The sequence below is a fragment of the Dromiciops gliroides genome, chromosome 4 (assembly GCF_019393635.1).
Source record: "Dromiciops gliroides isolate mDroGli1 chromosome 4, mDroGli1.pri, whole genome shotgun sequence".
Lineage (NCBI taxonomy): Eukaryota > Metazoa > Chordata > Mammalia > Microbiotheria > Microbiotheriidae > Dromiciops > Dromiciops gliroides.
This window is the reverse complement of record NC_057864.1, coordinates 186,983,174-187,007,135: the sequence shown is the minus strand read 5'-3', so window position 1 is coordinate 187,007,135 and position 23,962 is coordinate 186,983,174.

Here is a 23,962-nt window from a genome sequence, read left to right as displayed (position 1 = left end):
TTAACAAAAAATAATTCTCCATATCTAACTATTTTGGAGTAGCTGCCCACTTCCTTCACTATACAGAAGGTCGTGGAGCCCGTACTCCTCTCTCTGACCTATTCTAAATATATTCCATTGTATTGTTCTCTCCTCATCCACCTGGAAACTGGCCACATAGCTGGCTTTACTGTGCTCCAAGCAAGTGCCAATCCCTTCGATGAAAACCAACTCCAGTCCCCTAACACCTTCTTCCCCCCACCTCAAAAAAGGAGATACTGAAAGAAGTCTGGGACCTTTCTGCTTAAAACCGGAGTCTGAGAGCTTCTCAAAATCCTTTTCGAAGGAGCCCGTTCTGCTCCCTCTTAAAGCCCCTTGACTGGGTTGGTTTTCTCTAGTTTTCTCCATTTTGCTTTGTTTTCCAAATCCAGCATCCCAGAGGAAAATAATTCACAGTCTAAAACAAGGGAGAACCCCAAGCAAAGAGAAACTCTTCAGGGCTTTCTGTTACCAAGGGAAGCTTTCTTGCTGAGGAAGGGGCTTCATTTAGGTTTTTCTCTCCCACTGATCTGGTGAATTTGGTCTTCCTAAAAATCAATTTCTTTCTTTCCCCTCTCCTTCCAACTACCCAACTGAAAAAGGATAGGTCAGACTAGAACCTTGTATTTAGAGAAAAAAGGCTAATTATTGGGGCCCTATGCTTTCTCGAGGCCACAGCAGCGGCTTCTCTCTCTCCTTTCAAGGACTGTTTGCTTTCTCTTTTTGTCCTTTCCTTTCGGTAAAGTCTTGGGGTGGGTGAGAAGCAGGGGGTTATTGAGGGGAGGGGTAGATCCTGGGACTTGTCCACCTCAGTGCCACTAAACCCTTATAATTTTGTTCATGTTGTCAGATTATCCGGGATCCAACCTTCGGTTCTCCCTAAACTAAGGTGGTGGTCTTTTTGGAATGTTTGTTTTTAGCAATTATCTGCTTCTACTCTCAACTCCAAAAGGAAGGGGAGAATTGGGACATGAAGCCCGGTAATCTGGACTGAAAGAGCATTCTGCTGCCAACACCTTTCTTCCTCAGCCTCGACTATTCCAGAGTGAAAAGATTTGCCAGGGTGTGCTTTTGAGCAATCCGGATTGGCCATGGCTGTTTCAATTGGTACACCTTCACTCTCCACCTGGCTCAGAATTTTGGCCTTCAGTAGAACCTAAGCCAAAAAGAGTCAAAGGCAATCACTGACTCGGAAGGGGAGTTTTCTCAGAAGGACTGAGAAGCCTTTGGACCTGAGAGTGTAGGCTGTGAAGGTTATCACTGACGACTTTCCTCTCTAAGCTTGCTTGCTCTTCTCTCCCAGTTCCCACCTTGTACGAACCTGGTGCAGAAATTGTATTTAGAGCTGGAAGGGAACTTGGAAATAGCCTAACCCAATTCCTTCATACTTGGCTTTGGGACCCTAGGTATAGTGAAGTGGTAGTGACAGGGGAGGTGGGTGGAAAGAGATGGAGAAAGAGAGAGAGGGGTGAATTGCCCAGAAGGCCCTAAAACGACGTCATGAAAAATCTAAGAATTATGCTTGGTAACTTGGATGTAGTGCCTGAGCATGGCTGCTTTCCTCTTTTCGGTTTACTTTGGATGCTTTGGTGATGGAGACAAACGGAGTGAGTTTGCAGGTCTTGGGATCAAACTTGGCTGTTTAACTCCACTGAAGTGGTGATAGGAGGCAAGCAGATTAGCAGTTCTGCTCTCTTCCTTAGGATTTGACTACGAATTTGAACTGGGCCTTTACTTCTCAACCGCGAAGATTCTAGTTTCTTAAACAGAGAAAGGCGGTTCCTTTACCTCCTGGATGGCCCAAGGCATTTTACTTTGGGGGTAGTGGGGTTGGGCCCGGGCAGGCAGACTGTGTATCATTGAAGCAGCTTGAAGGAATGTACGGGTAGGAAAAAAAACCAGGGTCCAGGGGAGGGGAGTGGCGGTGTCTAATAGTCATGGGGCTCTGGATCTTATCTATCCATTTTCCTTTACATATAGATATTAGGATCTTGACCTTACCTGCTTTTCACGGTTAGGCCGGGTCTTTATGGCCCCAGTGATCCGAACAATTGGATTCATATTCTTAGCCAGCTCACTCAGGCCGAAGTGAGACCTGAACCAAGCGCCACACTGTCGGGCCTCTCAGTTTTAGACTATCCCTGGTCAGGGTTTGTGGGAGGGGCCGCAGCGCCCTGAACTCCTTTTTGGAGAGGGAGGGGAGGGAGGTTTTACTAAGGAAGCCCTAACTGGAGCTGCCCCGATATTGAAGAATAAAGAATTTTCAGCCCTCAGAAAGCCAGTCAAGTTTCCCATCTAGACTGACACCAGGGGACAGACTGTATCGGAAAAGTCAGGCAGCGATTGGCCAGGGCGCCGGAAGCCGCTTGTACTTCTTTTCTGAGAAATAAATCAATTCCCAGAGATCTGGTCCATGAAAGAAAGAAAGAAAGAAAGAAAGAGAGAGAGAGAGAGAGAGAGAGAGAGAGAGAGAGAGAGAGAGAGAGAAAGAAAGAAAGAGAAAGGAAGGAAGGAAGGAAGAAAGAAAGAAAGAAAGAAAGAAAGAAAGAAAAAGAAACAAGAAAAGAAAAAATGTATTAGAACCTGGCTTTCCAAACCTCCTTCTAAGGTTTATCTGAGCTTTCCTTGCAGGAACCTAGGCGTTAATTTCTAGAGGGCAAAGCAATTCCTTTCTCTCCCTCAAGTTGAGCCTCCTTTTCCTTCACTAGTTTCCCCAACCCCCGCCAATATCAGAACCTAGTGATCAGCCAAACTGCAATGCGGGTTTTCTCACCTCCTTTACACCAGGAGGTAAGGGCGGGGGGGGGGGGGGTTTGGCATGCTCAGTTCCTGCCCCTGTGCAGAGCGAGGGTAGAACGGGGACTCGTACTGCAGGTTTGTCAGGGAGAAGTGAGATCCCGGTGCAACTCCTTTCTCCAGGCTCGCGGCCGATTACAAGGTCCGTGCTCCCTTCCCCGGGACTGAAATCGCCTGGGGTCCAAAGCGGCCTACGAATCCCGACGGCTCGGGCCCGGCGGATCAGCCTGCAAAAGGGAGTGTCCGCGCAGCCACGGGTTTGAGAAGCGCGGTGGAGATCCTCAAGCACACCACAGGCCAGAGCTCCAACTGTTGCCTAACCAAATGCAGAAAGAAATAGAAAACATCCCAGAGGCTGGGAGAACCCTTAGCGAGGTCCGGAGGCTGCCAGGTCGGAAATGGAAAGGAAGCCCAAGGTGGGTATTAGCTAGGGAAACATTCTGCTCCCCGCTCCCCAATCCTGACCCCCTCAACCGCACTAGGGAGGACCCTTGCAAGCCGGACCTAGTGAGAGGCAGGAGCCGTTAGTTCGACTCCCATGAAGGCGGAGTTTTCTCAGTAAAATCCAGATGTTTCTCTTTAAACGGAAAAGAAGAATACATCGGCCTTGCTCGTAGAGAATGAAAGAGAAGGGAAACCGGGGAAAGAGTATTAGTGCTGTGATCACTCTTCTTCGGAGGAAGCTAGTGGCTTTGGGAAAAGGCAGATTAAGACCTAAAGAGAGTTTGCCAGAGGGGGGAAATCAACCTCCCCCTACCCTTCACTGCCTAAGCCCAGACAGGGACCACTGGGTGACCAGCAAACGATACATTGTGACAGAAAGGAAGGAGGGAGAGGAAAGAGCTCTCACTCTAGCCGCCGCAGGAATGAGGGGTAGGAGGCGGGGTTCCCCTCTGCTGACGCCCTAGGCGGGATGTTAGAGACCAACAGTTGGAAGGCCCGCTGACAGACACCTGTATACAGGCTTTCTTTCCCCCCTCCCTTCTTTCCTTGGGTGCCCAGATGGGCGAGTAGGTTCCTTTCTCGATGCCTTCTTCAGAGAGCTTGGAGTTGGTTCAGTCCCTTTCTCTAAGACCACAAAGACCACTTGGTAGCAGTTAGCGAAAGCAAGGAATTTCAGCAGGCCGAGAGAGACTAACGTTCCCAGTTCTCCTTCTGACTTCGTTTTTCCCTTCCCTGGGTGAATTTCAGACCCTTCAGATGAAAGATAAATAAATAAACAAGCTAAAAAATTTGCATTGTCCCTGTAGTCCGGGCCACTTCATCCGCCCTAAACTGGGCTATTAATCAGATGCCATTAAGGAGCCAGAGGAGCTTTAATTGGCCCGTTCGGATGAAAGAGGGGGGCCCTGAGGAGGCTATTAAAATAATAATAATGATGGGGAAATGCAACCACGGCTCGGCCTGGCCCCTCCCCGTGTGCCCCGGGCTCCCGCTGGGTCCAGCCGCCTACTTAGCTCAGGGTTTTTCTCCGCTAGCTTCTAACAGGCCTCTTGCTCTGTGTCTCAATTTGTTTCTCTCTCTCCTCTCGCTCCTTTTTTCTCTTTCTCGTTTCTATTCATCTCTATTTCTGTCTGGGGCTCACCCCTCCACCTTCCCCCTTCGCTTAGTTTCCAGCCCTGGAAACCCTTAAGGTCAAGGCGAAAATTAGCATGTCACTATCTGGGCCCCTGGCTACCTGAGAGCCTAAACCACCAGCCAGCCTAGTTGCCACGTGGGAATTAGAGCCGAGATTACAACCCAGAGAAAAAGCCTATGAGCAAGGGCAAGGAGCCCTTTTGTGCCCGCATGTGGACAGACACAGAAATACCAAATACAACTGAGGTTAGGGCAAATGGAAATGCATTCCTTTTTAAATTCAGGGAATTCTCTACAGAATTAGGGGGGAAATTTAGAATACATTATACACGTGACTTTGTCTTCTGTCCCTGTGTCCAAACACGGGAAGAAGAGTGTGCTTTGTAAGTGTACCCCGAATCTGAAATTTGTAGTGAAGATCCGAGTGTAGCAGTGCATGTAGTTTTATGTGGCTATATTTTATTCATTAATAATAAATTTATTGGCCAGGGCGCCAATATTTATTTATATAAGAACTTTCCAGACACTTATCCATAAGACAAATAGAGCTAAAAGACATGTACAAAAGCATAGATTCTCTTGTTATTATATATACAGATGCATATGCATAACTATGTAAGTATGCCCACAAAACAGATATACATATTTTTTCTAGACCTGTTATTTTATTGGTTTACCTTTTTACCTACCAGTAAAGGCAATCCCTCCAATGATGGTCATTCATAATCTCACTATAATTTAGAATTTTATAGAATTGCCTGGGGGCACTTCTAATTTGTCATTTACCCTTGGTCAAATAAGGTCAATGTCAGAGGCAGGATTAGAACTCAGGGTCTTCCTGACTCTATGACCTCCCTCTGTCCTCTAAGCTAGATTCCCTCTCACATATATGTGCATATTGGGTATGTATACACATACATATGCACTATTACATGGCTATATATACATACATATGCATGTATATATCAGTGTTTTCGTATCTGCACGCTTCCTCTCCACTATTTAGTGGACATGACTGTGGACAAAATAAAATTATTATTATTAATAATAAGCAACTGATGTCCCATTCTCTGTTGCTGAGCTTCCCTGGATTTAGATCAAGCATCAGAAGCAAAAATACAGAGGACCCACTAATACATTTCCAATTTAGTGGAAATCAACAGATCCTGAGACCTTGCTGGCAAAGCTTTGGTGAGCTCAGGGTCACTGCTATTTCTGACTCATTGAATAGGACTTAAGTGGAAGATCTATACTATGTCAGTCTGTGTATATTATACTATTATACACACACAGGTATCTCACTGTCACTCATACTACACACAATACCAAAAAGCTGCTTTAAAATAAAAGGGAAAGGGGGCAGCTAGGTGGCACAGTGGATAAAGCACCGACCCTGGATTCAGGAGTTCCTGAGTTCAAATCCGGCCTCAGACACTTGACACTTACTAGCTGTGTGACCCTGGGCAAGTCACTTAACCCCCCATTGCCCTGCAAAAAATAAGTAAATAAATAAATAAAATAAAAGGGAAAGCGCAAATGCTTCGATATACTAAGGGTTCATTATCACTTTCGCCTTCTCTGTTATTATTATGGATGATAACCACCCTGAGTCTGGGCAGCCTGACAAAAATACATATATAATTCACGTTTGTGCACATAGGATGTAAGCGAGAATACACAAGTATAGCTATAATAATATTATATGTAATATAAAGAGGCCTTTATTCATGTCTTTGCTGCATCTCCTGTATTTCTATGGGATATTTTGATTCCGGAAGTGCCTGAAACTTTTAAAAATAAATGTCTTGGGGCAGCTAGATGGCGCAGTGTATAGAGCACCGGCCCTGGAGTCAGGAGTACCTGAGTTCAAATCCGGCCTCAGACACTTAAGACTTACTAGCTGTGTGACCCTGGGCAAGTCACAAGTGTCTGAGGCCAGATTTGAACTCAGGTCTTCCAGACTCCAGGCTCCACACTATTACACAGATGCTATTCAGTGTTAAGTGACTACTTAACCCCAATTGCCTCAGTAGAAAATAAATAAATAAATAAACAAACAAATAAATAAATGTCTTAAAAATAGGATCTATGGGCATTCCCTTTTTTGCCTCAGAAACTCATAGCGTTAGTGCAGCCCCAGCCAAGCCTAGCCCAGCCATGCCAGGAGAAGACCGGGAGGTGAGCAAAAGAAACTTGAGTCTGGCTTCGAGGTTTGGAAAGTGTGCAAAGAAAGGTCCGTAGAGGTGAAGCCTTTAGCTCTGCCTAGGACGACATCAGGTCAAGGAGTGTCTTTGCCTTCGCTTCCCTCAAAATTCGATACTTTTTTTTTTGGTGAGGCAATTGGGGTTAAGTGACTTGCCCAGGGTCACATAGCTAGTAAGTGTCAAGTATCTGAGGTCGGATTTGAACTCAAGTCCTCCTGAATCCAGGGCCGGTGCTCTATCCATTGCGCCACCTAGCTGCCCCGATACCATTTCTTCTTAAGCGGGGCAGCTCTCCTTGGTAGGATACCCCAAGACTCTTATTCTGATCAGGAAAGGAGGCTTGCTGCTATACGTTCTTGGAAAAGTAATGTTTTATTTTCCTCATATCTAAGATTCCTTCCATTTTATGGAGTCTTTGGTTTTACTTGGCGCTAAATTAAGAGGTGTCCGCCTGCTAGAAAGATTACTTCTTTGACTTAAACCAAACTGATGGTCAAAATGTAGGTTCCAAAGACTTTGATCCGGGACTTGAGACATCAAATTGGCTATCTGTATTAACTCATCTAACTCACCCATTTCCTTAGCCTCCTCACATCAGATCAGTCAGAAATGTCTACCGGACGCCAATGCCACCTGTTGAAAAGAAGAAGATTTCATGTACAATCTTCGTTTCCCTGATGCCAACTAGTAGCTATGATGGATCTCGCCCCCCCTCCCCCGCCCCACGCCACACACCCATTTTGACTGGTTGATTGACTGAATTAGCCCAATCACCTGCCTGCTTAGGGTTCTTGGGGAACATAAATTTTTGTTTGTTTGTTTTCTGGAAGGAGGGGGTTAAGGAAGAAAAGCTTATTCTCCCACCTCTCCCGGCTTCCTCTCCGATTGCAAATAGGCTATGCAAATAAGTACTTCTCTTCATCTTCCTGGAAGCCATACCCGGCTCCCCCGCCTCCTCGCTCCATTTGTGAAATTGAACTGCGCGCATCTGGATCGCCTCAGCACCGAGACATAAAAACCAGACTCCTTTCAGCTATTATAAGTTCGGCTCCTCGGCGTCAGCTAAGGAGACTCGCTTCCTTTTCTAGGGCTTAGTCTAGACGGTGCCCGGAAAAAGGCAGTGATCCAATGAGTTCAGGTCAATACTAGCAACTCCCCCTTTCCCCAAAGGAAAAGGCCTACCTATATTGTATCAACCTGGATATTTAAAAAAGTGGTTTGGGTCATGCGTGACTCCAATCGTTCCCTCTGTTCTCCCCTTTCTTTCAGTCTGTAAGCCCTGCTGGTGTAGGCAAAACAGGAGTCAGGAGATCAGAACCCTGGGTTCAAATTCCCTCCCGATTCTTAACTTGCTGCTCAAATGAACAATTTATTTCCAAGTTGTGGGCCTCAGTTTTCTTATCTGCAAAAAAAAAGTATTGGAATAGTTAACGATTTTTCTATGTTCCTGAACTTTTACCTAAACGGGTTTTCTATAGTGCTAAGTGAAATAAATGGTGGTTAGGTGAATGATTCAGCCCTCTCCCCCTACTCCAATTAAAAAAAAAAGCCCCCAACTGCATGAACTGGTTTTCTTCGGCCTTGAACGCCTGACCTAAATGGTCTTTAATTAGAGCAGAAGAAAATATATCTGGGTTTTCCTTCCTCCCTCTAGTGCTCCAGAACTTTGCTAATTAAAAAAACCACACTAATTTCGTGCTTTTGAGAACTTCCGACAGAGGTTCTGCAGCCTCCAGTCATCTCGGTGACTGCCCCTCCTTTGCGTCTCCTGTCCCCTTCCCCCATAGGTTTGAGAGTTACCAAGCCAAGGATCGGATCTCCGAGGTGGAGTTGGCCTCATTTTGGCAAACAAAGGAGGAAACTCCTTCTCCACCACCCCCGCCCCTGTCTGCCTCCCGCTCTCAGTTCTCCAGAGGTAGGTCTTTGGACCTGAAGGCGACACACGTGTCTTTCTCTGGGATTGGCCAGAAGTTGCAGCCACAGCAGGTTCGTCCCCCTTTTCGCATCACAGGAGGTGAGCTTCCGGCAGGGGAGAGATCTAACTGTCCTCGAAAAGAGAGTTAAGAGTCACGTCCCCTCCAAGGATAAGTTCGTCGCTGCTTGTCTGGAGCATACTGGAGGTGTTTCAGGTTGAATCTTTTCACTGTCCATTCCGACGCTTTACTGTTGGATAGACCCAGGCTGAGTCACTGTAGGAAGGCGCCAGGATTTACTCTTATCACTTAAAATGAGTCTCTGCAGAAATTGCGCAGGGAATGAGTATTTTTCCCTGTAGGTGTCCTTCCGAATCAACGTTATAAAATCATTCATTCACTTTTCCTCCCAAATAATTCCACTCATGTATGAATCTGGGCTCTGGAGTACTTGGTTCCATACACACACACACACACACACACACACACACCTTTTCTCTAAGAAGGTGTGTGTGTGTGTGTGGGGGGGGGTGCTGTACATGCTTAGTCCCGCACCTGAAATTGGGTAATTGAGGTAGTGGTCTAAACAGTTCCAATGGAGAGAGAACACCCCAAAACACGCGCCTTTCGCCCATCTCCATCAAGGGGCATTTCAGTCTTAAGTAGGTTTGTGCCTGAGTGAATGTTCCAGATAATTGCCTCAATCCTCCCATTCACTCAGTGGGTGTAGACATGGATCATTAATGTTTCCAGTGTCAGGGACTTCGGGGAACGACGTTTTAAGTGAAATCCTCTTTGCTTCCTTGGGTGTGGGAGTACTGCGGACTTTTGATTTAATCATTGCTTCCATTTAGGCACAGCTCCGTAACTTACGGTTTTAAGAGAGTTGCCTGAACGCACAGGGATATTTGTCCTGGGAAGTATAGCAGGCAGCACTTGAACTCAGGTCTTCCTGAACCTAAGACCGATCTGCTAGTCAATCCTGCCTCTCATCAGGGGATATTGGAAAAAGCCAGGAAGTATACTGACCGTAGGTCCCATACACCATCGTAGGTTCTTACCTGTGTACAGCCTGATTCTTTTTTTTTTTTTGGTGAGGCAATTGGGGTTAAGTGACTTGCCCAGGGTCACACAGCTAGTAAGTGTCAAGTGTCTGAGGCCAGATTTGAACTCAGGTCATCCTGACTCCAGGGCTGGTGCTGTATCCACTGTGCCACCTAGCTGTCCCCAGCCTGATTCTTTCTGAAGCACTTCTGTGGAGTGTTGATTCTTTGCACCTACCCTGTTTTTTTATTATGTCTTCCATGTTCGAACAGAAACCTGGTCTTACTGGAGAAAAGAAATGAAGAACCTTAGGATTTAGGAAACAGGAAATCAGGTGTAGGAATTTTGTTGTTATTGCTGCTTTTGTACTGTCGTTTCTGACTCTTTGTGACCCCCATTTGGGATTTTCTTAGCAAAGATACTGGAGTGCTTTGCTTGTTCCTTCTTTGGCTCATTTTACAGATGAGGAAACTGAGACAAACAGGGTTAAGGGACTTGCCCAGGGTCACACAGCTAGTAAGTGTCTGAGGCCAGATTTGAACTCAGGTCTTCCAGACTCCAGGCTCCACACTATTACACAGATGCTCCATAGGGGTTTTACTTCTCACATAACTAAGAAAGCTGTTGTATCAGTCTCTGAAAGTGTGTGGAGAACTTCGAAAATTAAACAGACTAATCAGATTCTGAAACACATTTGGCCAAAAGATAAATAATTGAGAAGGAAGAGATATTTGCATTGGATTGTCCTGATAATTGTCCCAATTTCACTTCCTTTTGCATTCCTAATATTACACCTTTCCCTACCCCCACTGCCCCATGGGAAAAGCTACATTTTCCTGCACATAGGTGTGAAAATAAGTTACCTGAAGAATTGCTCAGGAGCCAGAAGGGATGCTGATGTTCATACTTGAGCATCACGGAGAAGAGTACTTCTTTTCTCTGATTAGAAAGCATTTCTGGATTTTTTAAAAACTCAGAACAGAAGGGTCCCTAATCATCCTAGTTCCTTACTTCTGTGGGACCCTCACATCTGCTCTCATTTGCTTAGCTTCCTCAAATCATCCCACCTGATCCCCTCCCCACAATCCTGATTTAGTTTTTTGTTTGTTTGTTTTGCTTTGAGGGATGCCCTTCACCTTTTGCCTTGCTGTATAGGAATACACTGAATGAAGGTGGCTTCATTCTTTGGGGTTTGCATGGCAAATATTGCCTCTCAAAGCTAGTGAGGGGTGCAGTGGTGGCCAGGAGGACCCTACCTTTTTTTCTCCAATTCACCTGGATCCTGGGAGTGAGCCTCAGAGTTTGTCAGCAATAGGCTTCAGGAAAAGACAGGTCCTTCCTTTCTTTTACTGACTTTTAGGCCAAATGCCTATGGACTTGGATGCTGCCCATGTCAATTTGGAAGGGACACCCAGAGTATAAGATATTGACCCTCTCTTTACCTTGGCATCATTTCTAGGTGTGATAGCAATGTAGAGTTTCTGTACTTCGAGGGGAGGGAAGAGAAGAGGTGCTCATCTCTCTCCACACTCCTTGGATCTGGAGCCAGCCAGTATCATTAGGATAAGATACTTTTTTGCCATCTCTTCCTCTATTTCTTTAACACTCCCCCAAGACCTTCTTCCAGGAGTTCTCTCCCAGGCTTAGTTCTCAGTTCCAGTTGAGGCTTCCCCTTTCTCTGGTAGGATGAATCCCACGGAAGGGAATGAGCAATTTCTTATTTTCCTTCTCTTCCTTCTCAAACTCCCCCCCCCCAACCCCAAACACCACTGGACCCCATGTCCAGAAGGCTTCTTTTAAGGGTTTCATAAAAATTCCTAGCATTTTCTACATAGGAAAAAAGAGAAAGCAAACGTTTTGAAAAACATTTAAAGGGAAGGCTACATTTATTGAAATAATTCCCCTATTTGGCAGTGGATTGTGAAGTGATGGTGATGATCTATCTTTTTGCCCCAAGGTCTAACTCTAGAGTGTCCGATTTTTTTGTTGTTGTTGTGACCCCTGGTAAACCTCCCGTTCTTCTATCTTTGCCTCTGTCTTTCTCTGTAAAAAGACGGGAGTGTCGAGAATAGAAGTCTCCACCTCTGAGGACAACCTATGAAAAAATTTAGCTTTGAGTCCTAGTTCTGCTATTTGGAATCTCAGAATCATAGACTCTAGAACTGGAGAGGGGGCCTTGCAAATCATCTAGTCCCAAACCTCTAATTTTACAGGTGAGGAAACTTCAGCCCAGAGTGACCTGCCCAAGGTCTCACAGGAATTCCAACTCAAGTCCTTTCACTTCAAGTACAATGCTCTTGCCACCACCCACATCTATCCAGTACGACAACTTAACTTTCTGGGCCTCAATGTCCTCATCTGTAAAATGAGAAGGTTTGACCACAGGATTTTGGGGGGTTCTTCCTAGCCCTGACATTCTAGGAGTCTATGGCTGTTTCCTCCCTCCCAACCCTCCTCCTCCACCCCCAAGTTGCTTAACTATGTTTGTCTTGCTTGGCAGAGGGCACCAAAGGCGATGTCCCAGGGGACAACTGGCTAAACTCCAGATTAGGGCGGCCAGAGAAAAAGGAGTCCCTGCAACAAACACCAGATCTTGGAGCTGGAGAAAGAATTCCGTTTTAGTATGTACCTGACTCGCGAGCGCCGCCTAGAGATCAGCTGCAGCGTCAACTTGACTGATAGACAAATGAAAATCTGGTTCCAGAACCGGAGAATGAAAATGAAAAAACCGAGTCCCAACCACAGGGGAGCGTCATCCCTGGCAGTGCTGTTCTCCCTGTGATGGGGACGCAGCCAGCTTTCGTGAGCTTGTATACGTGAGCGGGCAGGTCCGGGATTCGGGTGAGAGATGGAGAAGGGAGAGGAGCTGGATGTACAACTGCTGGGGGTGTTAGAAGCGATCTCTTCTAGGGGCTTCAGGGCAGAAGGAGCAGAAACACTGTTCTTCTGGTCCATCTCTACACTCTGAGTCACCTCACGACCTGGATCATATACTTTTCTTCTCCCCAAACAATAACTTCAATCACAATAACAATCACTTGCATTTGCATAGCGCTTCACAGTTAGAAAGCACTTTCATATTCTGTATCTCATCTACTCTTTTCAACAACCCCGTGGGGTTATGATTCCCGTTTTGCAGATGAGAAAATAATCTCAGAGAGCTGAAGTCGATTCCCTTCTCTGAGTCCTATTTTCTCTGGGGGGAAAAATGAGGTATTTGAACTAAATGCTTTCTAAATTCTCTTCCCCCAGGACCCTGCTTTGGATCAAGTTGTTATTCAGTTAATGAAGGGGAATGGGAAAAGGTGATGTTCCCCTGAATTATAATAGCTTGGTTCTCTGCAAATCCCAATTTTTCCTGCTGATTTCCTAGATTGGGGGGGGGAACACAATTGTTGGGGGGAGGGAGTATTCAGACTTTTAAAAATGAAACATTGTCTACACTTCTCTAGTTGCTGCTGAATGTCTCCATACCTACACCTCTTTGGTGGTTTTGTTTGGAGAAGTTGACCTGTCTGGTTTTTTATGTAATGAGAAATACAGTACTTAAGTGGTTTTGGACTATCACAAAGCTATATTAGGGTCAGATATCTATGCAACCAGAAGACAATTGCCAAAACACTTATTATGTAGAGGTGGCTAAGGACATTCTGTCTAGCCCCTATGGCTTCATCATTTGGACAACCTGAATCCATATAATGGCCGGATAGTCTTGGTCTCTGCTCTTGGATGCCAACCATTCCCAGGGGCAGTGCTGGTGAATGGGGAGACTGCTAAGAAGACATCATAACAATATTTTTAATTAAAAATATATAGCATAACAAAGAGTTAAATAAACAACTGAGATCCTGGAATGGGAAGGGATAGATAGTTCAGGGCTCTTTGTATATCCTGCAATCTTCATGTTTGTGTGGGTAGAAACAGCTTCCTGTTTGAAAGCTATTCAAGAATGCTCTCTCTCTCTCTCTCTCTCTCTCTCTCTCTCTCTCTCTCTCTCTCTCTCACTCACACACACACACACACACACACACACACACACACACACACACACAATCTGTCTGTCTGATTTGTAAGCTTGTCCCTGTCATTCCCCCATGTGTGTTCCTTTCCCTCTGTCTTTCTCCATCCCCTTTCTCTTCCCCTCTCTGAAGAGACAGAAGGAAATTGCCCTCCAACACCCTTCCCCATTCTGTCTATAAGACATCATGGAGAATTAGCAATTATCAGGCAAGTCCAAGAAGAGTAGTCCAATAATGTGAATTTTTCTGGTGCCCAAGCTCCCCTCCTTTTTTTTTCCTGATAGAAATAAAAGCAGCCACCTGGCCCTTCCCAGCCTTTACTAAACAAACAATAAAACCCACTTTAGCCACAATTGCCCAGAAAATCAAGGCCCCAGTGATGGGTTCATGGATTTCAGTGCTCAGAGTGTGTACATGAAGGGGCAGATAAGAGGAAGGGGTCCATGAAAGCTGTAACCACCTTTTTTTTTTTCAATCCACAGTAGTGCTAGTACTTCAGTTACCTTCTGACCCCAGGATCCCACATGTAGGCACATACGCTTGGGAAACTGTCACTCGTGGAAGGTAAATAATTGGGATCCACCTTCATCTTTTTTCCCCTTGAAATATTGGGATCCTGTGGTCAAAGGATGGGGTGGCTGGAATGATAGGGATAAATGAGTGGATTCCTTCACTTTGTTGGTGTAGTTTTAGCTTCGATTTGGTCCCCTCTACCCAGCCAAAGTCATCAGAAGAATCGAGCTGAAAAGGTTCAGTGAAAAAGTGGGTTTGTTTCGTCAAAAGTATCCTTAAAATTCTCTCAACTCCCCTTTGCCCCTTGTGCCTACTTGGACTGGCCCCCAAGCAAGTGTGCTTTTCCTTTCTCCAGAGAAACAAAAGAAAATCAATGGTTACTTCCCCTTCCCCGACCCCAGCCCCCCCCCCCCAAAAAAAAACTAACAACGAAAACAAAGCCTAGCCAATAACAAAAACTACTGTGGAGGCAAAAAAGTAGGGTATTTGATATGAGGCATCCTAATTGGCCAGAATCCAGCCGTGGGTCTAATCACTCATCCTGTATCTTCCCTTTTGCCTTTAGGAACCCGGATCTTTCCCAAAATCCTTTTTCTTCAGGAGGACCCCTAAAACCTGTCCCACCCACCTGAAACCAGCTCCTCCGTGCAAAGCAAATGTCCATCTACACTAGCAAAGCAATGAATCAAGGCAAGGATTTTAATGATTTCCTCTCCATCCACCAAAAAAAAAAGTTAAAAAATTCATTTTCCATTGAAAATTTTATATAACTGAAGTTAAAATGGTGAGGGTGGAGGGAGTCTGCCTGGAAACACCCTCAGGTCTCTGCTCCACTGATAGGAGGAAATATGAGATATGTAGTTTCCAACTGAATGGAGTCAAGAGTCAAGCTCTCCACACCCCAATGGATCTCAGGCCCCGAGTCTGACTCAGGGGTCTGGCTCACAGTGGACGTTTTTTCCCCCTATTTTTTCCACTGTTTCATGAGCCAAAGATCTGGCACTAAAGCTCCATCAGTCTGTCTCCTGTCCCTTCCTCCTCTCATTCCCTACATTGCTGGTTAGGACTGGGCCAAACCTCTTTTGAAAACATTTAGCAGCGTCAAAAAGGTGGGGGCAGCGGGGGACGGTTAAGTCAATATTCTAAAGGGGGCCAGAGCTGGTTTTTTCTCTCAGTACAAAGTACTATCTTCAGAGAAGAAAAGGATCAAGGCTGGTCCTTCTATTTCTCGATCGTAAATTTGTTTCCCCTTCTTTTTAGCCTTCCCTACCCCCCCAACTCCCAACCTCCAGTTGCTTTTCTTTTCTCCGCTCGAGGGGATGTAAACTGTTGGAAGTTCATCAACACGGTGAACTTTTATTGTATTTCCGGTACCTTAGATTTATACTTCGGCCCCACCGGGGCAGGGGGAGTGGAGGGGGAAGGCTGAGGCTTTGAGTTAGGTCTGGCTCTGTCTCCCAGTGGACTTCCTCGACTAGGCATTGCCCTTCACTCCCTTAGAGCGCTATCCTTTCTCAAAAACTTGAAGTTGGGGGTGGAGAGCTGGTAGGTGGATTTAATTCCTATACTCTTGGGCACTTTTAATAACTTGAACCCTCCTCTCTCCAACTCTCCACCACCGCATCGGCTCAGGTAAGTCGCGTACTTCCTTGAGCAAAGCACAGCTACCCAAGTTGTGTTGCTTTTAGGTGGGGGAGAGAGAATAGTCTGTGTGGGGATGCATTGTGAGTTTGGGGAGAGGATCAGTGGGGGAGAAGTGTCTGGAAATTGAGGTCAGGAAGAAAATGAAAGTAATTCTCTATTCCCCACTTTCCAGTCATAGTCCAAAGCTCCTGTTGAAAATGATACTTTTAATATTCGACCCAATTGCTCTTCCTCTCCTAATGGAAACTCCTGACCCATCTCTTCTGAAGAACATCCCAAACCCTAACCAGCTTGCCAAACTTTTCATTCTTTTACATGCTTTTTGGTCTCCCCTTGTGAATCTTCTCTGGGTGCCTGCTTCTCTGCTCTTCTGTGTGTCTCTCGATCTTTGACTTTCCCCAACTCATCTCAATGTGGGAAACAGGCTGAAGATTTCAGGCACTGGGCTGTCCACCACATGAATTCTCCCGGTTTGAACAACTCAGTAGCTTGGGGAGACAGTTAAATATAAACTTGAAGGCCAAATGACAAGTGTAGTTGCCCCTTGACTTCACCTGGTTTGTTGTTGTTTTGTTGTTTTGACGTCTTTTAATCTTTTGAGACCAAAAGTCGCTAGTTGGAAAGATTAGATGTGAAGACAAGGTGGGAAACCACCAACCATCATAGTCAAGGGAAAATCAGGGATCGCCCTGGCTGTCAAGTTGCCCCTGCCTGTTTCACTTCAACCTAGCTGAGAATCTTTGGGGGAAAGAAGAGAGGAGGGTGACGCCCCTGGCAAATATGAAATCATTTTGCTTCTGATTTCCTGCCTCAGAATCTATTCTTTTGTTGCTTTTGTTTCCTAGCAACTGTTTTCTATTAAGAAAGAGGACCGAGGGAAAAAGTTTTAACTCGCAACTGATGTCAGACAAAATGGCCCCGGAGGCCTCGCCTTGGGTCAGCCAAGTCCCTGACCCAGAGCGCAGATGAGAACTGCTCAGTGGGTTAGGTAGTTTCCTGTTGTTGGGCCTAGATTTCTAAACACAAGAACATCAAACCACCTGATTCACTGCAGTTACTGCTCCTCGGTCAGCCTGGGAGGGTCTGGGAGCCGGGCAGGCACAAAGCGGAAGAGGGAGAGAACAGAGAGATCTAGCACCAGCTAAAGTTGGGGGAAGAACATGCTGGAAGAGAACAGAATTGGACACAAGCTTCCTCCTGCTTATTCATTCATTCTCTTCTCTCTCTCTCTCTCTCTCTCTCTCTCTCTCTCTCTCTCTCTCTCTCTCTCTCTCTCTCTCTCTCTCTTTCTCTCCCCTCTCCTTTCCTCTCTTCTCCTCTCCTCTCCCCCCTCTCTCTCTGTCTCTCTCTTTTTCTTCAAGTGGAGCTGGGAGTGGTACCAGAATGAGTGGAGGTCGTCCTTGGACTTGTCAAGCCCCAGTGGTGAAATTCTCAACAGGATCCGAATTCACCAAACTAGATCGCTGTGTTGCTGGAGGTGATGTCGCTATCCCTCACCTTTCACGGGGTTGGCAACTGAAGAATTAAGGGACACCAGTGAGAAAGTTTTTGTTCATTCTCGGCCTCCCAACAGCTAAATAAGCCCCAAATTCCTAACCTTCAGGGTCAAATGTGCCAATGAAATGTGATTCCCACATTTTTCAAATCCATTACTGATTCTCTTGAAGAAGCCCCAAATGCTCTAGAAGGTCTATGGACTGAACTCAGAACCCAGAAATGATTTTTTCCCCTTCCTAGGGAGGTAATTTAACCTAAAATCGTAGGAAGTCAGTCTAGTTTTGTCTCCTTAGCAAGTAGGAGACCAATATCTCCCCTACAAATGGAGGAGGGTCAGAGCAGAGAGTTTTCAGAGCAACCGCAAGGTCAAGCAGGACTTGAGGGATTTTGCAAACTCTAGGGTTGTGGGATTTAATATCCTGGGATCCCCAATACAGGAGAAACGTGGAAGGTTCCTGCCTTTTCCTTTCCTAGAGAGGGCACTCAGCTCCCCACAATTTCTGAGTAATTTCTTTCTTTCGACAGTGGGATACAAAAGTGACTTTTCCAACTGGTCAGCCATTCCAGCGGCTGGATCAGTCCTCATTTTCATAGTCTATATCCGAAACTTGGTTCCAAAGAAGTCAGTGAGTCCGAGAGAAGGGAAACTTCGCTAGAAAAGACGGATAAAATTTCTTGAAAAAGACTCGGTGTTGCATGGGGCCAAGCCCAGCTCCTGAGTGAAAGACCTTAGACGGCAAGGCAGAGATTGGGGCTGAGGTTTGTAAGGAGCTCCCAGATTTTAGGGTTTTTCAAGTTACTACGGCTCTCTGTCCATAGGGTTATTAAATTGTAGGATGCCGAACCGATGCGGGGTGGGGGTGGGGGTGCCGAGGAAGTCAGAAAGCATAAAGGACTTTGTTTCCAGCCCTCCCAGTCCTCAACTGCCCCAGGCGGAGAGACGGGAGCAAAGAGAGTAAGCAGTTCGGAGGAACAAGTAAGAGAGGTCTCCAGCCCAGGGTGCGACACGTGGAAATTTCTGATCTCTGATTAAAAAACCCTAAGAAAAAACAATTTTTAAGTCACACCCGCTTTTTCAAAGGGTACGAGAGACAGTCTTCCCCCAGAATTCTCCTCCAAAGACATATTCTCTTCCAACTCTGGGGCGCAAGGGTTCGGGAAAGAAGTCAGAGTTTTTCATTTCCCTAAACCTGTCTTTTCTCTGTCCTTTCTTTCGGACCATTTCAGCTCCTATAAAGTTTTCGTTTGGCTCAGTGATTGCCTTCCACCCCCAACGGCCTTCGACCGCCCCCCCCCCCGCCCCCAAACACCAACCCCTCCTGGAAAAGCACTGAAAGAAAAAAAAAAGAGGAAGGGGAGGGAGAGAAATAAAGAATCTTTGGAAAGCAGAGAGGTTTACGACAACCACAGGTTTTATGGAAGTCATTCTGTAATAACCTTTTACCTGGAGCGAATCTTTCCCCGCCCAGCCTGCTCGCCTTCCCTCCCCAGTCTCCGTTTGGTTCCTCTAATCCCTCACCCAAAGATACAATGGCTCCCCCTTCATCTTCCTCCCACAGCCCAGAAGCTGGTTGGGACACTTAAAATTGGTACAAGTATCTGGAAGTCTCTGCAGAGGGATTTTGCACATACCGGGGTATATTCTCTGCTACATGAAAGTGTGCAATGGTTATAGCACGCCCAACCTTTGGAGCATATCTTTTTGAAACCACAAAATTCCTTAGTGTCTTCTTTCCTGTACTCCAAGAGAGAAATGTCCTCCAGGCTTTTTGGGTCCCCCAACATAACTGATACGGGAGCAGAGCCTAGACAGAGAAACCCGGACCAGCTGAAGGCCAGTGTGTGCCAGATCTTAAGTGGCACATGAAGAGCTTCTAGGTAGACTTACCTAGCCAGCACATGTATGCACATGTATGTGTATCCTTATGCATATATGTGATTTTTAATAAAAAGGGACAATTAGGGTCCATTCCTGCACATACATTAAAATAAACAGATTCCTCTGCCCTTTGCATGTGCAGGGTTTGTAGAGAAGAAAAATACCGCTAAATCCCCCAATCTCATGTGCCCATTTGTGTGCATTTCATTCACTTACAAAGAAAGGTCTGTGGATCTGAATTCTATTAAGAACCAAGACAGATATACATAGATAGCCAATACATACGCGTGTATAACATCCGTTTTGGGGGCTTGCAATCAGATACAGACTACAAAGTAGTGAGATTGGTGTCTGATTTTCCTTTGTGTTTTTTTGTAGGAACTCTCTCAATACTTTATGATCAAATTGTAAACATATAAATTCGCATGTATTTGCACCATATAGAGAATATTTTGTTTATACACGTGGAAGCTCAGAGGTTAGACACATTCAGATACCCAGTCCAGCAAACTTTATTAAGTATCTACTAATGTGAAAGGTACATACATATGCGCATATAAATTTATCAATACCATATATCTATACAATAGAATGTTGAGGGGGCACATTATGTACAAATGTACAAGTTTAATTGTTATACATACATAAGTCACTATCTGTTCTGTAGTTGCACTCTATTATTTTCAGTACATATTTCATAGATGCATATATATATAATTAAATAGTAGTCAGTTGGACTATAAACATACATTTATTTTTTAATTCTTTTCCACGCTTATTTATTATATACTCGTGCATTATATATAATGTATGTATTATAGCAGAGTGCCTTACAGAAATTGTAGGCACTAGATAAATGCTTGTTGATATGACACACATAATATATATAGTATGCTTGCATTTTTGTTAGTTTGTGGTTTCCTTCCTTGCTTTCTTACCTTCCTTCTTTTCTTCTTCCATTCCTTCCCTTCCTTTACTTCTTTCCTTCCTTTCCTGTCCTTCCCACTCTCCCTTCTTTTTGTTCTTCCTTTTTTTTTTTCCGGTCATTCGGTCTCACTGTCTCTCTTTCTCTCCCTGGATGTCATCAAGGGAATCTTCAAGCACTCAGCCAGAGATCCTAGCATGAACTCACCCGAGGTCCCTTGCCCAGTGTCTCCGACTCCATTCTTCTCAAAGATTCCAGCCTATGGGCCCTCAAATGGATGGAGAGAGTCAAACGGGAAGATGTTCTGGTTTCCATAAGGGGCCTTTCCCTCGCTTCCAATCCCAGCTGACTGTGTTCAGACACAGATTCTATGGAGAAATAGCAAGAGTATGAGAGAGAAAACGGGTCTTCTGCCTATAAAATAAAAGATATTTTGATCTTTAGGATTTTTTGCTGTGTTGGTGGGGGGAGGGGAAGAAAGTGCTTGATCACCTTATTAGGACAAGATAATTCAGGACTTAAGTTGCTCTCTAGAAAGAGCCTTTCAGAGGCCAATTCTGGGCTTCTAAAGCCATATTTAACAGTAGCAATAAGGATAACAATTATGATTGATCTCATTGGAAGAGAAATAAGATTTCTGCTCTGCATCCAGGGCCCCACAGTCATAGCCCCCTCTCCTCCCCAGAAGACAAGGTGACTTGCATAGACATTTATAATTCAGAGCTTTCTGTCTTTAAGAAGTTTTCTAGGCCTAGATTTCACTTTTCTTTTGGTCTGCACCCACTCCCCAATCCAAATGAAAATTGCGGAGGGCTCCAGAACCCAGGAGTCCCTATTTGGAGCATTTTCCATAAGGCTCTGCCTGGAATTCCTCTACCCCTCAAAGGTTCTTAGGGGGTGGATTCAGTTGCAAACCTTCAGTTGGAGCAAATTACACACACACACACACACACACACACACACAACTGAAGTGGAAGCTGCAGATTCCCCCAAAGAAGGCGGAAAGAGGGAGAGAAGCCTGCAGTCCCCTCATAACCACGTTTCCCTGTTAGGGTTCCCACGAAGAATTTCGCTAGAATCCCAGAGCAGGAGTCCCTCTAACCCATGCTGACTACCCTAACCCAGACGCCAAACTCGAAAAGAAACCTTCATCTCTTAGGACTTTTCAGGTTTGCTCCAATTTCTCTGGGAGTAAGGAGAAGAGAGGTCCTAAGCCTTACAGCCCTCTTTCCTCTGCCCCTGTTAAATCCTAAATGACAACCTCCTTTTTGCGCAGTACCCCCTGTTTTTTTTTAAATGAAGTTTGCTAGTCGAAATAGGCTACGGGGACTCTGGCGTCCTGAAGGCGGAAGAACAGAGGCTAGCAGCAGGCGAGAACAGAAGGGCTAAGGAGCCTCAGGAGAAAATAGCCCAACAGATCAGCTCGGCTTCGTGAGTATATATCCAGCCATATATCCATCCATCCATATATATACACACAAATACATACATATGTGTATGTGTGTGTGTGTGTGTGTGTGTGTATTCCAGCCTCCAGCCTCCAGCCTCCACGTCCGTTTGGGCTCTAATTTATATACTACAGAAAATTATATACTCAGCCCTGCCATGGTTCATAACGCGGTTATTTATAGGAGGGGAGGAGAGATTTTTTCCCCCTCGGGAATATATTTATTACAGGTAAGCCGGCAGCAGGCTCCATCCGTCTCGCAAATAGGGAACAGGTGTTTAAGTTTAATATTGATTCAGGACGGCTCTTTGCTCGGCGTTCTCCCTCTCTGCCTCTGCTCCAGGCTCGATGCGCCTTTCCCTGAGTCTGCGAAGAATCCCTGCGTCAGTTAGGGGCAAAAACCACCGGGATCCTTCTCCCACAGGAGCCTGGGGAAAACCCCGCAGACCTTAATGTTCGTGGGCCCTGAGTCCATTGGTCGGTAGCCCTCGGGAGAGCTAGGTTGGAGGAGGAGTAGACGGGGGTGGGGATGGTGGGGCAGTACTAGATACTAGGATTGATCTTTAAAAAATCATTTTGGAATCGCCATCATAGAAAGAAATATGGCGCTTCGCCCTCGTATTTCACATGTAATGACACGAGATGGCTTCATTTGGAAAGGAAAAAGGGGGGAAGCGAGGAAGAAGGGCAAAATCGCCCCCCTAAAGATGGCCTGAAGGCAGCAAAAAAATCGAAAAATCATAAGTTGGAATGACCCTATATCCTTTTGTTAAGGGGGCCTGAGGTAACAGGGCTAACAGAGAGGCATGGAACTGGAGACGGCTTGCTCTAATTCCCCCGGCCTGCTCAAGACTCTTCTTGCGGCAGAAAGGATTAAGCTTTTCAAGACATTGCTTGTTCCGTCCACTGAGACTTTCAGCACCTCACTTTTCAAACACCCCACAACAGCGACCCTGAAAAAAAACACCCTGACTCAAAATAATTATATTGCAATAAAGTTCCCTCTCTGCTCCTCCTCCCCTTCCTCCACACCACACTTTCCTAGAGTAGATCCCAAACTTCTTGGAGCTCCCCAAATTAAGGAGCAGGCCCCTGAGGGTTTTCCTAGAAGGAAGAAGAGAGGAAGTTTGGAGAGATGGGAGACACACCAAGGTGTTGGTCGGGCTTCTCAAGTGCCCGCGAAGTTTATGTCAATTAAATGGGCTCTTCGGAAGCGCCGGCTGGGCTGCCAGGGAGGTGGGAGGCCATTTCTCCAACCTATTCTCGGCTGCCTCACAAGGGGGTGTGGAGGGATGTGGTAGTCTGCCTTAGAGAAGCCGAGCCAGAGAGAAAGGTGGGGAGAGGACCTGTTCTTCCCTCATTTTCCATTGCTGCCTCAAATTGTGGGACTAGGGGCCTCAAGGACAAGTGGGAAAGAGCAAATAGCTACTTTCCAACCCAAAGGTGCAGCTCACATTGGGGACCTATATCCCTCACCCTTCCCTTATCCAACTGGAGTGATCCCCAAAGTACTGACCAATAACCCTTCACATGACGGGACTGGATTAACTTTTGTGGGCTGGGGGCATGGAGAGGTATAAACCACAGGGAAGTTCTCCCAGCATCCCGGTCTAGGGCACCTAACCTCCATCTCTCCAGGGCAAAATCGGCGGCATCGCATTAAGTTTTTATTAAACTATTTACCCGGCGCAAGTTTCCCGTGTCCAGCTTACTCCTTTCACTTTATTTTACTAACCCATTAAACTCAGGATGGACTCTGACTTCAAGCAGGGGAGCTACTGGTTCCCCCTTCTCTTCCGTTGCTGTTATTTGAGAGTTTTTTGGGGGGAAGTGTCTTTCCTCCGTTATTAAGGGAGGCCGAGCGCTTAGGGCTGTCAATCCCGCTCCTCCCAAAATAAGCGTAGTAAAGATTTTTAAAGCCAAGCCACCTATTTCCCCCCAGAACGCCCCACTTTGGATCTCTTTCCGTGCGTGTCTCTATCTCCTCTTTCATTAGCTTATCCAGTTTCTCTCCAATCTCAAACGACTCAGCTTTTAAATAAGAACAAATTCATATTTGAGCAGCTTGGAAAAGGGAAAGGAGACCTTGGCAGGGCTGGGAGAGTGAGGGGTGGGAGTGTGAAGGAGCGGAAACCATCTATTTTTTAATTATTCCTTAGGATCTCTCCGGCTGCTCTCCAGGCTGGGGCCCTTTCCCTTTGCGACCCGCCAGGGGAGAGTGCTGAGCAGCCAGTCCCTGCGACGAAGCACACAGCTCTCTCCGCCTGCTCCCCTACCCCCGCCCATGTTGAGAGTTAACCCCCCTTCCTCCAAAGGGGGGGACCCCGGGCGGCCGGCGGCTCAGGCTGAGGTTACGTGGTCGCTGGAGCCCTGACGTGTTGCCACATTGCATAAAACAATTCATCCTTGATATGGAATGCAGCGCGGATGACAGCGGGAGCGCAGCCCCCTCGCTCGATTGATTTACGTCGAAGCTGACGCTTTA